The 16,733-nt window shown below is 36.9% G+C and overlaps 1 protein-coding gene across 2 annotated transcripts in view; it reads right to left on the reverse strand.

Moving 5' to 3' along the window:
* LOC105484517 (acyl-CoA binding domain containing 6) overlaps window positions 1-16,733 on the reverse strand; it is a 207,645-nt gene that overhangs the window by 178,164 nt on the left and 12,748 nt on the right. The window lies entirely within an intron of this gene.

Raw genomic sequence — 16,733 nt, forward strand, 5'->3', positions numbered from 1 at the left:
ATAAGTATAAAAAAATTCATAAAATCTAATTCAGTTTTCAAAGTCATAGTCCAATAATACAGTAATTGAACTGGATGATTTCATGTTACACTAATCAGTAGGAATGCTAAAGAAAGAAGAAGCTAAAAGCTGAGTAATTTGGTATCTTGAGTTTACTAGGAAAAACACATTCTAAAGCACTTTAATTCTTTAAAAATTTAAGAAGATGACATATAATTAATCATCATTATTATTACAAGACTTCAGCAAGAATACAGCATTAGTTTATGCTAAGTAATACGGCCTGAAGAGGGCTCAATAAATCTTAGCTGAACTGAATCTCAAGGGACAAATTAACATAGTCACCCCCTAGTTTTACAACACAAATAGATATGAAAACAAAGACTATACAGTACTTGGAAGTATAGGAATCTAGTAGAATACTACTGAACAAAAGCATAGAATAATTCCATAGAATAAAACATATACAAGTGAAATGCTCCATGGACTATAAAAATTTGTATTTAGAAAAAGCACAAAGATTAAGACAGTGGTAAAAATGATTTAATCAGCTATTGTATAAATATTAGATATTTTAAACATTTAGTCTCTCAAAATGTAAAACTTTTACGCATGAGTCAAATTTGGCAGGAGTGGAGGGGAGGGCGGTGGGGAGAGAAATCAACTTTAAAATGTCTCTAACTAACTTTGTAATACAAAATTTTAATACCCCAAAATGTCAAGAATTTTAAAAACTGTAAAAAGAGATAAATTGTCCATGCATTTTTTAAAATTGAGGCAATACAGATAGGATTGTTTGGAATACAAGTCAGTAATATATGTATATAAAATTTTGCTGTTTTTCAGGTTTTTAATGTGTCTAATTTCTTACTAATACCATCAAACTCCCTTTGCTATAGTTACTGATACTGAATGGTACATAATAACAGTAGCACAAAGAGATTAAACCCACACATATGCACATATACACACACACATAAACATACAAATTAAACTATCACCACCACCAAAATAAGTTCTGGATTCACTTGATTAAAATATTTCTTATACCCTTTTACTTGTATTAAAAAGTAATGTCCATATTAATACCCATATATATATATAAAACATATGTATGTATATATATACACAAGCCCATAGCCAATTTTATATATAATAGGGTTAAATTATAAAATTATAATATTCATTCCATGTTGAGATTTTGCCTCCCTGTAAATCTAAAAGTAGTATTTCAAAATATTTCCAAAGACTGCCAATTTTTATCAAATTAAAGACCACTTTTCTATTCATTTACAATTTCCAATTTATTCATAATTCTGCTAATATTCACTTATATTCAGGGAGAAATACAAGAAAAGACAGCACTATTTTGTCAAGGTAGCACAGAAAGCTATTAAGCCATCCTGAAACACATGTGGAGTATATGCTCCTTAAAAAGTTATACAATGAGAGGTATATTAGAATAGCTTAAATATAGTTGAAATTCATACTTGCTTTTAAAAGGGTATGCAGTCCTAGAAAAGAGCACCAGGCTCCAATAAAATATGGCCAAATAGCTGATATTCAAAGAAATATAACATAAAACATAAAATATACCTATAAAGCTAAAAAAAAATCTTCTAAAATGTGTTGTGTAATGTCATGTGGAGAAAATAATTCAGGCATCTAAGTTAAGCAAGCCTAGACCTGAAATTTCGTCTTTGGACATTCTGGCTATGGGCTGGGTTACTTAACCTCTCTGATCCTTAGCTTCCTCATCTGTAAGAGGGGAATTATTTTCTTTACCAGATTGTTAAAAGGACTGCTTGAGACTAATAGAATCTTTCTGGCTTTTTACCTAAAAACTTTTTAGCTACCGAGTATATTAGAATAGAAATAATACATTCATTAAGTCTGTTATATAATTTCACCTACTTCTGTACCAGTGTATTTTTAAAATAAATGGAGAATAAAAAAATTATCTTTCTTCACTGGATTTCAAATCCAAATCAACAGACTTTCAGGATCTATATTTAAAATGATCCAGTGTTGTCTCCCTGTAATTTACTGTCCAATTGGGACATTTTCTATATGTCCCTTTCAGGAATTCTTTCAGGCTTTTGTGGAGAGGAAAGGGGTTAAAGTTAACATGTATATAGAAAAATATACATATTTTAAATGGATTTTCACAAACTGAATAAATATGAAATTAACACCCAGATTTAAAAATCCATTAAGCCAGCATCCAGATCAAGAAATAGAATTATTACCAGCTTTCAAACTGAGATAGTTTTGAGAGTGAAAGGTGGCACTATTTTAACAGCCTAAATGAGAAATAATTGACATATAATAACTATGCATATCTAAATTGTACAGTCTGATGAGTTTTGACATATATTGGTGAAACCACCGCCACAGTCAAGATGATGAACATATATATCCACCATCTCGGCAAGTTTCCCTGTGCCCCTTTTGTAATCCCTATTGTTTATTCCTACTTCGTATCCCTGGGCAACCACTGATCTGGTTTCTGTCACTGTGGTTTGCATTTTCTAGAATTTTATTTATTTATTTATTTTTGACATGGGGTCCCACTCTGTGGCCCAGGCTGGAGTGCCATGGCATGATCACAGTTCACTATAGCCTCAACCTCCTGGGCTCAAGCAATCCTCCCATCTCAACCTCCTGAGTAACTGGGACCACAGGTGTAAACCACCACACTCAGCTAATTTTTTTTATTTTTTGTAGACATGAGGTCTTGCTATATTGCCCAGGCTGGTCTTGAACTCTTAGGCTCAAGCAATCCCCCAATCCTGGCCTCCCAAAGTGCTGGGATTACAGGCATGAGCCACCATGTTATGTATACCAATAGTCTGGTCCTATTTAGTATTCCATTGTATAGATATATCATAATTTGTTTAGCCATTCTCCTGTTGATGGAAATTTGGTTTCCAGTTTGGGGTTATTATAAATAAAGCTGCTATGAACATTTGTGTTAAAAAAAAGTAAAATGACCTAACGTTTACCACATAATGGAAAATGCTATAACACCTAGAAGGAGTTAGTGGGGCACTTTTCATTTTTCCTTTTACTTAAATCAACATCACAGATTATTAAGAGTTTCACTAAGTTTGTTATCAAACATATTAAAATTCAACCCAAGGAAAAACAGGACAACTAGAAGATAACATTTATCATGTCTAAGCACTCAGGTATACATTATGGCTAGGGAAAATAGCAAAACAAACAACTATCACATACCAAAATCTGAATCTGGTTCCAATACAACCCAATCCCACCAATATCAATGAAAAGACTAGAAGTTTATCCCCAGGTAAAATCATTTGAGATATCTGATGCGAAACTATCGTGTTATTTAAAGATGGAATGTGAGGCCAAAAAGCATTCACAAGTTCTGTTTAAGTTATATCATTAACTCATTTACGCCGGAGGTTGAAGAAATTTTTTTTCAAAAATCAGACCTTGGCAATGACCTTGAGCAGTAAGATGTAAATAACTCCCACAAGCTTTGCATTCCAATAAATGGAACACTAGGCATAAATGGGTTAAATTTTTTTTTTTTTTTTTTTTTTTAAAGAATGAAGTTGTCACTCAAAGGTTTTTGCCTATGCACAGATACAGGCTAATACAGTGCTTCTTTTCCTCAACTGACAAATATCACAAAAGAAAATTTAAAAGTACAATTGGCAAATAAAACAAGAAAACTCAGCCAGGCACAGTGGCTGGCGCCTGTAATGCCAGCACTTTGGAAGGCCAAGGCGGGTGGGTCACCTGAGGTTGGGAGTTTGAGACCAGTCTGGCCAACATGGTGAAACCCCGTCTCTAGGAAAAATACAAAAATTAGCCAGGTGTGGTGGCGTACTCCTGTAATCCCAGCTACTTGGGAGGTTGAGGCAGGAGAATTGCTTGAACCCGGGAGACAGAGGTTGCAGTGAGCTGAGATCATGCCATTGCACTCAGCCTGGGCAACAGAGTGAGACTCTGTCTCAAACAAACAAACGAAAACAAGAAAACTAAAAAACTCAAGTACATGGATGGAAGAAATGTGAAAAATATCCAATGAATATATCAGATTATATATCTATTCACCAGTTCCCCTCTGAAGCTAAGCAGAACATTACACAATATAATGTTTTGTATAACATTATCCCCCCTTATCCACGGGGTATGTATTCTAAGACTCCTAGTAGATGCCTGAAACTGTAGACACTACAGAGCCCTATATACACTATGTTTTTTACTATATAGAAACAGGTAATGATACATCTTGATGAAGGGATGTATGGAGTGGGACAGGAAAGATTTTATCACAATAGAGCATGCAATTTAAAACTTATGAATTGTTTACTTCTGGAATTTTCCACTTAATATTTTTGGAACAACGTTGACCTCAGGTGACTGCAACCCCTCAGAAAGCAAAACTATAGATCAGGGAGGACTGCTATACATTTTTAAACCACAAACAGGGACCACTGACAAACACATACACATATATAAGAGCATACACATAAGCATTAAGAATCCTACAGTTCCTAAATATTGCATAACTCTCTATAAAGTCAGTAGGATAGACCATTAAATGTTTTTACTAACACACCATGCTTTTCTGTATTGAAAATTACCTCTATATGGAGGTTAATAAATTTGGCCCAAAATATAATCAATCTGTTCCTAGTAATAAAACATGTCATAATAGAGTTTACTATTAGAACAAATGTTTTTTCAGTAGAAAAAATAATCTCCTTATAATTCAAAAAACAGATAAAATGCAGTCCTACTTCTTAATTCCCAACTAATACACACAGGTTACATTTTTATTAAAATAAGTCAGAAATGGTTTATTAAAATCAGGAAAGAAACTATTTCTAGATTATTTCTTTTAGCTATAGCTTTAACATCATAATTCAATTAATCTACTAAAATGTGTAACTGTTGTATCTACAAAAAGCTTATCCTGCTCTAACGCACCAATAAGAAGTCTTAAAAAGTCTTCCGCAAGCTGGGGAGGGCAGTGTGCACCCGTAGTCTCAGCTACTTGGAAGGATGAGGCAGGAGGATCACTTGAGCCCAGGAGTTGAGGTCTAGCCTAGGCAACATAGTGAGACTCCATCTCTTAAAAAAAAAAAAAAAGAATTCTTTTGCAAAAGAAAATTTTAGTTGCACAGGATACTAATTTTCTCTAAATTTTCCAATGAATTTAGATCACCATATGATGCTTATTTTTCTTAACTTACATGGATTGAATAGGAAAACAAAGTCATTTTTAGTTCTAATCTATTATCCCAAAAGCACATCATTTTGGGACATAAAGATAGTAAGATTATCTTTATTGAAATTATTATAATTTTTCATTAAAATGTATTTTTATTTATTAAGTACAGCTAAAAAATAATTTCTAACCTTATAGTTTTTATTGTGTGTCTATTAGAGAAACACACAAAATAAGCATAATTCAAGTGTATTTAGTTTCACAGAAAAATCACAGTAACTTTAAACTGGGAAACACTGCCCTCTATAGTCCACTGAATTAAACAACAATTTGATTTATAATACTTAGAACAATATAATCTAGACAAGGAATTTTGGACTTTCTGCCTCATTCCTGAAGCAAAGTTTTCCCGCTCTATAAATCTCTTTTTTTTTTTTTTGTTTGAGACGGAGTCATGCTCTGTCACCCAGGTTGGAGTGCAATGGCACGATCTCCGCTCACTGCAAACTCTGCCTCCCGGGTTCAAGCAATTATCCTGCCTCAGCCTCCCAAGTAGCTGGGATTACAGTGCCACCATGCTCAGCTAATTTTTGTATTTTTAGTAGAGACGGGGTTTCACCATGTTGGTCAGGCTGGTTTCAAATTCCTGACCTCAGATGATCTGCCCGCCTTGGCCTCCCAAAGTGCTGAGATTACAGGCATGAGCCACCGCACTCAGTCTATAAATCCCTTTTTTAAAAAGAAGTTTATGCTAGAGAAATGCCTATGTCAAATATCCATTTAGCTGGGCACAGTGGCTCACGCCCAGGCAATAAGCAAGACCCCATCTCTACCAAAGAAAAAGAAAAAGAAAATTAGCTGGTGCGATGGCACACACCTGTAAGTCCCAGCTACTCGGGAGGCGAAGGTGGGAAGACCACTTGAGCCCAGGAGTTTGAGGCTGCAGTGAGCTAGGATTGCACCACTGCACCCAGCCTGGGCAACACAGCAAGACCTTGTCTCTAAAAACAAACAAAATATTCATCAATCTCATTTAAAGCCTCTTCTCTAAAGAAATCAATACTTGCATGCTTATTGCAGCACTATTCACAATAGCAAAGATAACAAGTCAACCTAAATGTCTATCACAGATGAATGGATAAATAAAATGTGGTATATATACACAATGAAATATTATACAGCTATAAAAAAGAATGAAATGTTATTTGCAGCAACATGGATGGATGGAACATGAGGTCATTATCTTAAGTGAAATAAGATAGACACAAAAAGACAAATAATCACGTTCTCATTTATATGTATGAGCTAAAAATTTGATCACATGGAGGTAGAGAGTGGAAAGACAATTAAAAGAGAGTGGGAGGGGCGAGTCAGGGGAAGAGGGGAAAATGAAGAGAAGCGGGTTAAAGGGTATAAACATACAGTAAGAAAGAAGGAATAAATTCAATGTTTGACAGCAGAGTAGTGGGACTACACTTGACAAAAATGTACAGTACCCTAAATGCCCTGACTTGATCAGTACACACTGTATACGTGTAACAAAATTTCACTGGTACCCCACATATTTGTAAGAAAATACAAGCAGTCTGGCAGGTGCGCCTGTAATCCCAGCACTTTGAGGCTGAGGCGGGTGGATTGCTTGAGTACAGAAGTTCAAGGCTGGCCTAGGCAACATGGCGAAACCCCATCTCTACTAAAAATACAAAAAACTAGCTGGGTGTGGTGACACGCACCTGTAGTCCCAGGTATTCAGCAGGCTGAGGTGGAAAGATGGCTTGAACCCGGGAGGTAGAGGGTGCAGTGAGCAGAGATCGCACCACCGTATTCCAGCCTGGGTGATAGAGCCAGACCCTGTCTCAAAACCAAAGAAAAAAAGAAAACACAAGCAGAAAATACAAGCAGTCTGATAGTACTGGAATCTAAAATAAAAGATGAAGAGAGATAAATAGGTGGGACTTAAGTGTGAATATAAACCAGATTATGGTGGACTTTGTATATCATGCTAATTTAGCCTGTAAGTAAAAGGGAACCACTTTTAAATGGGGAAAACATGGTCAGGTATACATTCAGATAAGTCAATTCAGAAGCAATGTGGAGGACAGAATTGAGAGGTACCACACTCAAAACAAGGAGAATACAGGAGGCATTGCAACAGCCCAGGCAAGAGATGATGATATATTAAGACAGAGGCAGTAGAGATAGAAAGAAAGTGATAGATGTAGATTACTTAAAAGATAAAATTATTGACACTTGGTAACTAATTAAATAGGTCACTAAGAAAAAGCAGTAAGAAGAGACTCAGGGATCACTGCTAGGTTTCTCACTTGAATGAACTCAGTATATGGCCGTACCATTAAATAAGCAATGAAGGAGAAGAAAGCATCTGAAGGCCAGGGTAAAGCGGGTAGAGAGTTGATGAGTTCTATTTAGACCTGTTGAGTTGGAAGTGCCAATGCAACGCTAAACAGAAATGCTCAATAAGTATTCCAGCACATGAAACTCAAAGCCAAAAAGGCAGAGTTCTTCAAGCCAAATGGAGCTTGTAGAAGTACTTGATTAGGCTCACATTATGTTTAACTTTAAAAAAAAAAATCAGAAGATGTCACTTAAAAAATGAGATTTCAGGCTGGGTGCGGTGGCTCATGCCTGTAATCCTAGCACTTTGGGAGACTGAGGTGGGCAGACAACTTGAGGTCAGGAGTTCGAGACCAGCCTGGCCAACATGGTGAGGCCTCGTCTCTACTAAAAATACAAAAATTAGCTGGGCGTGGTGGCATGTGCCTGTAGTCCCAGCTACCCAGGAGGCTAAAGCTGGAGAATCGCTGGAACCTGGGAGGCAGAGTCTGCAGTGAGCCGAGATCGCAACACTGTACTCCAGCCTGGGCAACAGAGTGAGATTCCGTCTCAAAAAAAAAAAAAAAAAAAAAGAAATCGAGATTTTATATCAGATCTGGTACTACTGAGCATTCATGGCAATAACTGGCTTGAGCTAAGGTCCAATTCCCCTCTTTAAATAGGGCATGCACTTCACTGCAAACCACAGCTTCGTGATTCTCTCTATATAAATCAAAACCCACTTCATTCATTTATGTTAATGGCCTAGCCCATGAAGGCACTTGTTTTTTATTTTTTTTGTGACCCTGGTCTAAAAACCCTAAGCCCTGATCAGGATCACAGAAAAGATCAGGGCTAAAACATAAGTTTAGAATCAATATAGGCTGTGGTTAAAACTGCAAGAATGATAGGGAGAGACAGTTTTGAAAATCATCAACACAGGCTGAATCTTGGGGCAAAAAAATACTTAATCATGCAGATTTTGTGCTTTATAATATTTCTATTACCTTAAAAGTGGCCTTTACTATACTCCAATCTTGATTCAAAATTCACTTTCCCTGTGTATATTTTAATCTCTTCAGTAACACTGTTAGTCTTTAACCACAAATGCTGAGTACTCTATTTATTCCCAGGTAGCTTTTTTCAGGAATTGCTAATAGTATCCTACATACCTATACGCTCTAAAAATGCTAATTAAATTAAATAAAGTATTTCCCTTATACTGAGCATAAGTTATGCCCTGGAACTTGAAGAAACAAAAGAAGAACCAGAAGAAGGTTGGAAACACACTCTAAGAGAGAAATGTAAGGGATTCATGTTATTTACCCTGGAAAAGAGAATTAGAAGGAAATTAGAATAATCTAGGTACCCTCTATGGCATGGCCCTGTGTTGAACTTTGTAGGTGGTGAATAGTAACACAAAGGTGAATCTGACACGGTCCTTGCCTTGAAGAGCCTATGGGCTAGATGGAGTACTATCAAGTTCAACAGTCAGGTGAATTTCTTTCTGAGATAAGAGTTTTAATACATGAGAAAATATAACTTAAAGAATTATTCTCTAGCATAAGGCAGCTAGAGAACCTCAATGTAACACCTTATAGTCAGCAAAAATTAGATATGAGTAACAAGAAAAAAGTCAAAGGTAAATTTTTGTCAAAAATAAACAAATCCGTCTGGTTATTTTTTAAAATATAAATTGTAAAAGTTATGACTGCCTTCACAGGTAAGCATAAACAACAGGTAAAAATTTATCTACTCTTTCAATAATTGTTACAGGTAAAAGATAACTAAGATGATGTTACAAAAACCACAGATGAATAGCAGCAAATTTTGCAGAAGGCTAGATGGATACTGGACAGCTAGACCACCACTTATTTGGCTGCTGGAACTACAGAAAGGAGGGTGTCAGTTCTCTCATCTATGCTATTTATCTCCACGGACAACGCACAAATAACAATGGATCCTAGTCTAAACATCATCAGGCCAGGGAGGTGAAGAGAAATGAAGCTAATAATAAGATCCCCAGTAAATATAAAAGTTTTAAAGATCTAAGAAGTTTAAAAAAAAAAAAAAAAAAAGGCAAGAGAGAGAACCAAGGTATTAACAGAAACACATAGAAAACACTAGAAATTCCCGAGAATAAAACTGCATCTTATTTATAATGAACTTTGCTCCCTCTGGCGGTCACTAAAGGTTTTACCAGATTTGAGTAGAAACAGAGGTAGAGAACAAAGAGAAGTGGAATTGCAGAAACTAAGTTAACCTTCTTCTATCTATCAGACAAACGTTTCATTTTCAAAGAAACCCTTTCTTAAAAGAAGAATTTAGAGCTCAGTGTTATGGAGGTAGCTCTGCAGGACAACAGAAACAGTCACAAGTGAAAAGATACTTCTAGGGAATGGGACTGAAAGAGTGTGTAAGTGTGTGGGGCAAGGCACTGGTTTTAAGTTTCATTTTCTACTCTTCCACACTGTCTGAATTTTTGTTTCCATACGCCTCTATTATTTTCATGAAAATATTATTTAGTGGACAATGTGGAGGAACACCTAAGTCTTTTTACAAGTTTACAATCAGTATATTTTGCTTCTCATTCAGAGTAAAAGCCACAATCCTTACAGCAGGCTCTACCATGTACCCAACTCTGCCTCATTTTCTATTTCTCCACCCCTCGTTCTCATATACATTCAGTTCTCATTGCAGTTTCTAGAGCACATCAGGCATGATCCTGCTTTAGAGACTTGCACTGGCTGTTTCCTCTATACAGAATATTCTTTCCCCTGTATGGCTCATTCTTTCACTTAATTTCAATTTATGCTCAATGTTACCTTTCCAGTGAGCCTCCCCTGACCATCTTATTTTAAATTAAGAAGGCATCCCTACCTCCTGTGTGCCCTATCCTTCTTCCCTGCTTTCTCTCCATAGTACTAATCACTTTTTAAGACACCACAACATTTACTAATACAGTATTAATAGTTACTATAATATTTACTTTATTATTTATCTCTGTCCGACTGTAAGCTTCCTAAGAGCAGGGGTTGTTCTGCTGTGTTCAGTGCTAAATCCCCAGTCCCTAGAACTACAACTTGCACGCAGTAAGTATAAAATTAATGTGTGAAATAAATGACTGACTGCTATCAATAACACCTTAATATATGGTAGAAAAAAGAACAAAATGCCTCATTTTATATTTGGTTCAATATAAAATGGTAATCTATTATAGATTAGGATAAATTTTAATTATATATACAAAATACATACTATTAATCTTTTAATCAGTGAGATCTGGAGAGAGATCATTAATGTCATTATGGGCTTTTTTTGTTTTTGCCTAATGTATATGACTAAGATACCAAATACACTCAAATTTAATCATTCTGCTATTAGTACTTAAAAGCTTTTGTGCCGGGCGTGGTGGCTCACGCCTGTAATCCTAGCACTTTGGGAGGCCGAGGTGGGCGGATCACAAGGTCAGGAGATTGAGACCATGGTGAAACCCCGTCTCTACTAAAAATAGAAAAAATTAGCCGGGCGCAGGGGCGGGCGCCTGTAGTCCCAGCTACTTGGGAGGCTGAGGCAGGAGAATGGCGTGAACCCGGGAGGCGGAGCTTGCAGTGAGCCGAGATTGCGCCACTGCACTCCAGCCTGGGCGACAGAGCGAGACTCCGTCTCAAAAAAAAAAAAAAAAAAAAAAGCTTTTGTATAACAGGACTCAAAAGAAATAGTACCCACGCATCCTGGAACAAGAATCTTCTCCAAAGAGCTATGGAAAATATCAGATACTACCTGGGAATTACGAAAAAAAATACCTAATTCTTTAATTTGGAAAATGTCCTCTTCCAGAACCATTAATACTTATCAGGGATAAAAAAAAAAATACATTTTTTTGTCCAGAGTGGAAAATACATTAAAATTACTCCAAGACTTACAGTTTGGTGGTCCTGCTTTACATGTCAACATTATTTATTTACAAGCAAGGAAGCCACTTCAGAACAGGGTTACTTTATGGCTCAGGGCATTCACACTAAGGAAAATATTACCCTTCCATGTGATCACTGAGTCAATTAAGTAGTAGTCAAAAAAACAAGGTGACTGGGGTGCGGTTATTTTCCAGTTTCACCAAAGATTTTACAAAACTGCCTTATTATTTGTCAAAACTCACTGGATTACACACTTAATGTTTGTACATTTCACTATACATAAATTTTGCCAAAAACCAAAGACTCCTATAGAGAACTTTATTGGTAAATTTTCTTTTCACAGTGGTATAGGTTAGAAATTCTGAAACTACTTTCTGTATGTTCTAGACTTAAGCAAATGAGTAACTATATTGAGGATACTGGGAGCCAGGGTTGTTCTGTTGGAGAAAGGAGTTACAAATATGAAAGAGGGAAGGCTAGCATGTACCCTGTAGTATTGGGATGGAATTACAGGTATGAATATAAACTTATGGTTTTTAGTATATAAGTAGATAAATATATAAATACTGATACAGGACATATATGTGTGAGAGTTACATAAGTATTAATACACGTATACACATGTCTGTGTCATATCCAAATGAATGTGTATTCAACATGTGTATCTATGTATGTATACATATACATACATATGCATGTATATACAAATGTGTGTGTGTATGGCTGGGTGCGGTGGCTCACGCCTTTAATCCCAGCACTTTGGGAGGCTGAGGCAGGTGGATCACAAGGTCAGGAGTTCAAGACCAGCCTGGCCAACATGATGAAACCCCGTCTCTACTAAAAATACAAAAATTAGCTGGGCGTGGTGGTGGGCACCTGTAATCCCAGCTACCTGGGAGGCTGAGGCAGAGAACTGCTTGAACCTGGGAGGCGGAGGTTGCAGTGAGCCGAGATCGCACCACTGTAGATCTGTCCAGCCTGGGCAACAGAGCAAGACTCTGCCTCAAAAAAAAAAAACCAAAAACAGTGTGTATGTATCTACAGATACATACATTTGAGGGTATGTAATTTTAGGTCTTATGAGAGGGCCTAGAAGCAATAACACTCCAGTAGCAATGAACATACCCGAGCATCCAGACCTTGGTTTCTAAATACTATTCTCTACTAAAGAGTTAAAGAGAAGCAGCCAATTCCAGGGATAGGGCAGGGCAAACATCAGATAAGTCTGTGTAGTGAGTTGAATTGTGTCCCCCAAAAAGGTATGCCCCAATCTTAATCCCAAGGACCTGTTGATAAGACCTTAATTGGAAACAGGATCTTCGCAGATGTAAGTTAAAATAAGGTCATACTGGATTAAGGTGGGCCCTAAATTCAATTACTAGTGTCTACTAGAAAAAGGAGAAGGAGATTTGGATACAGAAACATAGGGAAGAAGGCCATATGAAGACAGAGGCTAAGAATGGAGCTAGGCTGCCACGAGCCAAACAATGCCCACGGCCACCATAAGCTGGAAGAGGCAAGGAATGATTCTTCCCTACAACCTTCACAGGGAGCATGGCTCTGCTAACACCTTCTTTCCAACGCCTCCACAACTGTGAGAGAATAATTTTCTGTTGTTTTAAACCACAAAGTACTCATCTGTGGCACTTTATTACAGTAGCCCTAGGAAACTGGTACTGCTTGAAACGTCTTGTGCCAAGAAGTAAGAAAATGCTCAATGATGGGGACATATCAAAAAGGACATAGAAGCCATCTTGAAAAAGCTCCAAGTGGCCAAATAAATGCTTTTAATGAATTACACCTCACTGAATAAAAGAGAAATCCATGAGTCTATACCAATATAAATACAGGAGCCATCTTGAAGGTACTCCCAGTAGACAAAAAAATAATGATCTTAATGGATTATATCCCACTGAATAAAAATCTATGAGTCTAAATTGATATAAATACATGAATGTTGAGTGAGGCAATCTACCATGAGCCCTGAGTGTCCCAACACATTCTTGCTCAATAGGCCAGGCCCTGACCATTCTTTACCTGGGCCATTTCTTCCTGTGTATGCAGGAAGCCATCTTCAGGGATGAGGTAATGTATCTCCAATCAGGTTTGCTTCCACCTGCTAAAAAAGTGGTCAATCCCCATAGCTCAGTGCTCCTTCCCTATAGCACAATACACTGCATATGTAAGAATCCAGCTAGGACCACCTGCGTCATCCCTGTGGGATTTGAGGAACACAAAAAAATCAATGCAAACCAAATGAAGCTCATACAGTTTGTGATGCCATGAATAATAAAGTTCTTTGGCTCTGACCCAAGAGTCTTATGCTTTCTGCCAGCATCTAAGAAACAGTAACAGGCTAACTGACCAGCTTCCAGGTAGAGTAAAATCTCAGATCTTTCACAGTTCTTGACAATGAATAAATTTTAAAAATGGGAGGAAAGTTCTCGACAATGAACAAATGGGCAGAAAGGGAAAGTCCATCCTTACAGTAGAATGCTAAATAATAAATGAAGGCAAAATTATGGAGTTAAAAATAATTCACAAATATTAAAACTAGTGGGTGAAATCTGACTAGGAAAAGGATATTTACATAGTCTCAAACTGTTTCCCCACAAAGTACTCATTAATTAATTACAAAAGGAATTAACTTCCCATTAATCACAAAGGGAAAAATAGGAACTTCACAGTACAGAAGTCTGGCAGACATCACCTTTCCCAAGTGATCAAAGTTAACATCCCAATATTGGGACAAACAGATATCATGTACCTCCTGGTATGATGTATTGAGGAGGACACAACTGCGTGCTATTCTTCCTAAAAATGTATAATCTAAATGTAATTATAAGGAAACATCAGGCAAACCCAAAATAAGGGACATTCTACAAAACAACTGGCCTGTAATCTGCAAAAGTATCATGGGCAAGAAAGGAAAAAAAATGGCTGAGAAACTGCTCCATTAGAGGAGACTAAAGATACATGACAATTAAATACAACGCATGACCCTGCATTAGAAGATGGATCAGCATTTGAAGAATAACTTTGAAGGGCATTATTAAGAACATTATCATTATAACGATAAATTTGAATATGGACTATAGACTTGACAATACTAAATCAATGTTAAAATTCCTCATTTTGATCATTATAGTATACTTACACAGTAGCCCTCCTTTATCCACAGTTTCACTTTCCATGGTTTCAGTTACCCACTGCCAATCCAAAATATTAAGTGGAAAATTCCAGAAATAAACCATTCCTAAGTTTTAAACTGTGCACCATTCTGGGCAGTGTGATGAAATTTCACACCATCTCACGCCCTCCACTCCAACTCACTCCATCCCACCTAGAACATAAAGCATCCTTTTGTCTAGCCAGTATAGTCACACTGTATATGCTACCTGCCCATTAGTCACTTAGTTCCCTTCAAGGTTATCAGATCGACTGTCGACTGTTGCAGTACCATGTTTGTGTTCAAGTAACCATTATTTTACTTAATAATGGCCCCAAAGTACAAGAGTAGTGATACTGGCAATTCAGTATGCCAAAGAAAAGCCATAAATTGCTTCCTTTAGGTGAAAAGGTAAAAGTTCTCAACTTAAGGAAAGAAAAACATCATATGCTGAGGTTACTAAGATCAACAGTAAGAACAAATCTTCTATCCAAGAAATTGTGAAAGAAAAAAAAACTTGTGCTAGTTTTCCTGTCCCACCTTAAACTACGAAAGTTACAGCCATAATGCAACACCACCGTGCCTGGCTAATTTTTTTGTTTTTGTTTTTTTTAAAAATAGAGATGGGGTCTTGCTTTGTTGCCCAGGCTGCTCTCAAACTCCTTGCCTCAAGTGATTCTCCTGCCTCAGTCTCCCTAAGTGTTGGAATTATAGGAGTGAGCCACCACACCTGGCCTTAGCTGGCTAATTTTAGGTAAGTTACTAAATCTCTCTGTGCCTGAATTTCCTCATTTTTAAAATGTAGATTATGGTAGTTTCTAACTGTGAAGACTTTTTGTGAAGATATCAAAAGACAATACATGTAAAGAATGCAGCACATTCAGGCCAGGTGCAGTGGTTCACACCTGTAATCCCAGCTATTCAGGAGGCTGAGGCAGAAGAATTGTTTGAACCTGGGAGGTGGAGGTTGCAGTAAGCTGAGATTGTGCCACTGCCCTCCAGCCTGGGTGATAGAGACTCCATCTCAAAAAAAAAAAAAAAAAAGAACTCAGCACATTCAGAATGAGTGTTGTTCTTATTATTATTATTTTTTTTTAGAATATCAAAAGAAAATTTTTAACCTAAAAGATAATGAACTAAATGACAAATCTCTTCTGAGATGGAGGTTATGATCTGCCTCCCAACAGTTTAAAAGACAAAAAAAAAAGCTATGAGTCAAAGGGGACCAGCTTAGAGTGTTTGAACTAAACACTAAAATGTAAATAAAACAAAAAATTCCTCCTTACAACTGGATTCCAATGTTAAAATACTTTTAGAATAATGTTATATATATCTTAATGTTATTCAATGTATTAAATAATATATTAATTTTTTAAAGTTTATTATTTAATGTATTAAATAATTAATTAAAGAATATGAAAGTGCCTTTGGTTCTGCTTGGTTTACTCAAGTATATGCTCAATAGGTTAGATTTAGACACTTTTAAAAAGCATCCTTAACACCTGTTTGGAATCTGCAAGCCTTTTTTTTTGAGACAGAGTCTTGCTCTGTTGCCCAGGCTGGAGTGCAATGGCACATCTCGGCTCACTGCAACTTCTGCCTCCCGGGTTCAAGCGATTCTCCTGCCTCAGCCTCCCGAGTAGTTGGGACTACAGGCGCCCGCCACCATGGCTGGCTAATTTTTGCATGTTTTAGTAGAGACAGGGTTTCACCATGTTGGTCAGGCTGGTCTCGAACTCCTGACCTCAGATCATCCACCCGCCTCAGCCTCCCAAAGTATTGGGATTACAGGTGTGAGCCACTGCGCCTGGCCTGCAAGCATTTTAAGAGTAATAGTTAACGAAATTTTACTAAAGTACTGAAAGTAAGAAATCATAAATTCTGTCATTTATCAGAATTTATAAACTCAAATGCCTTCATAGGCCAAGCATCAGCAATAGTGTTGTATAAATCAACAGGGAAGGATGAGAACACAGTGACTGGACCTGAAAAATACTCTGCCTAAAGGCACTCATATTCAAGTTTTGTTTCATTTTTAAACATTGTGCAACAGTTGTTTAGGCTGAGTTCAGCTCAGGGGGCACCTGTTTTGACCACTGATTTT

Source organism: Macaca nemestrina, chromosome 1 (genome assembly GCF_043159975.1).
Source record: "Macaca nemestrina isolate mMacNem1 chromosome 1, mMacNem.hap1, whole genome shotgun sequence".
Taxonomy (NCBI): domain Eukaryota; kingdom Metazoa; phylum Chordata; class Mammalia; order Primates; family Cercopithecidae; genus Macaca; species Macaca nemestrina.